Here is a 2,091-nt window from a genome sequence, read left to right as displayed (position 1 = left end):
ACACTAAAAAAAAATTGTAGCATATAAATTCAGAAATTTTCAACTGAAAATTTTCAGTAATATGCTGTTGCATCCTTGTTATCCTGTCTTGGGATGCTGTAGTGTGGAATCAAGAGCAGTGGCAACTTTTTTTTTTTTTTTTTTTTTTGCGGTACCGGGGATTGAACTCAGGGCCTTGTGCTTGCCAGGGAAGCACTTATTCTACTGAGCCATCTCCCTGGCCAGTGGCAACTGTATTGCTGCCATGAGTTATTAATGAGGAAGAAATGCACAGTGCTGGGGAGGGCCAAGGGGCCTGATTAAAATAGGCATGTTTCTTGATTTTATTACTCAGACAGCACTTAACCTATTCTTAACCACCTTCGATATTCTTGGGAAGTACACTGTAAATGTTCTTGGTTTAGGTCATTGATAAGTGTAATTCTTCAGTAGGTAAAATTGAAAACATCCTGCTTGGAACAAGGTACTGGAAGTGATGCTTTTAGGATAACTGCCCTTACCTCTGTCGCCGAGTCAATCTTCACGTATTTCTGCAAATTACTCTCCAGCCTTAGTTCAAACTTCCTGAAGACTGAAATCTTGCTGGCTAGAACCCTACAAGTGAGCTTGCACAGCCGTGGAGATCCGGGAGCTGGTTTTGACCATGGTGGCTGCGTGGAGAGTGCTCAGTCCTGTGCCGTGGTCTGGACCTTCTCTGTCTCCTTTTCTTCTCTGGGTGTCTTTCCGGTGTGTGTCTTTTCCCTCTTCCTCTGTGCTTTTCACTGCTTACCACAGATTTTGCTCACCTCAATGCTTTGCCTTCCTTTACCTTGAAGGCAAGGCTCTTTGGCCCCCAATTCCATGAACTCTAATGCTGAAGGAGCTGAGCCTCTGCTTCTCACTGAGGACTGAGGTTTAAAAAAACACTGAAGCATTCCAGTCTCTGAGGGGACCCAGGCCACTCCCCGAGATGCGACATAAACAGTCTCTGCGGGTGTATTCATGCGGTCACTAAGAATCATGAAGAGATTCTGTTTCCTGTTTCATTACCTAATTAGTCAGTTCCTCTTCCCCTTCTCTGCTCCCTTGGTATATCTTCAGCGACGTCAGAGCAGAGTCGCTGTCCCCAGGAGATCACAACTTAGAACCATCCTGGGCAACAACCACCACTGGAGGATCATCCAGGTGAGAAACTCGGGTCGAAGGGCTGGGGAGCTGGACAAGGATGAATCCCATAGCCTGCTGGGCACAAGAAACACTTGGCAGGGAACTGTAGAGAAATGCAAGAGGAAAAGGGTGAGCGCAGGACACGCACAGCGTTCTCTCTGGATGTTTTTCTAAGCAGGAATGCCAAAGACTTGTTTGGAGATGAAAAGTAATGTGAAGTTGAAGAGTGACGTTGTTTAAGATGAAGAATTTTTGGAACATATTGGGGTGCTGAAGGGAGTGTTTCTCTGGGAGAATATTGATGCTGTCAGAGAAAGAAGAGATGAAGGAAGGAGGGGAACTCTTGAGAAAAGAGGATGGGGTGAGTTTGGGAGGCTGAATAGAGGGCAGATCTTGGGCCAGGATGCTTGTTTCCTCACCATGGAGGCCAAGCCACACAACAGAGCGTAGGGATCGGGCAGGCCAGGGGTTCAGCTGTCATGGGTGGGAGAGGAGGCTACAGCTCTGAAGGGAAGGCGGGGCGTGAACACTGACTCTCGTGACCTCTGTCGGCACAGTTCAGCGTTGTCCGCTGGGGAATTGTAAACTTAGGCCACTTCCTCTCTGCAGAGCTGCTTTCTCTTGTCACTGAGTGCTGAGGTCACTTAGCTTTAGCTGGAGGTCAGCAGCAGTGAGGGTGTGGGACGGCGGTCGCCAGGCAAAAGAGACTCAAAAATGGCAGCCACCGTGCCTTGTGTTCATCGTGAGCTGGGTTTTCTCTCCCTAGTGCTGGGGGAGACAAACTCCATAGCTTTTCTCTCCAGTATGCCCTAACCTATTATTGTAGTGTCTTCCTTATTCACTTTATTTACTTTTGCACCGTGCTTCAGAGCTTCCTGAGGACAGTGGTCAGCCTGCTCGTGAGAGCTCAAGGGAACGTCAGGAGAGGCCTCAATTCGCTTCTTT

The 2,091-nt window shown here is 48.0% G+C and overlaps 1 protein-coding gene across 1 annotated transcript in view; it reads left to right on the top strand.

The window, feature by feature from the left end:
- The first annotated feature begins 1,080 nt into the window (after positions 1 to 1,080).
- The window catches only part of Fpr1 (formyl peptide receptor 1), a 5,275-nt gene continuing 4,264 nt past the window's right edge, over positions 1,081 to 2,091 (top strand). Inside the window, exon 1 of the mRNA XM_004644642.2 lies at positions 1,081 to 1,164. The gene's annotated coding sequence lies outside the window, so the exon portion shown is untranslated. The remainder of the gene's footprint in view (positions 1,165 to 2,091) is intronic.

Source organism: Octodon degus, unplaced genomic scaffold, assembly GCF_000260255.1.
Source record: "Octodon degus isolate 3935 unplaced genomic scaffold, OctDeg1.0 scaffold00206, whole genome shotgun sequence".
Taxonomy (NCBI): domain Eukaryota; kingdom Metazoa; phylum Chordata; class Mammalia; order Rodentia; family Octodontidae; genus Octodon; species Octodon degus.
The sequence above is the reverse complement of the archived record's forward strand: the minus strand, read 5'-3'. Positions and strand labels throughout refer to the sequence as shown.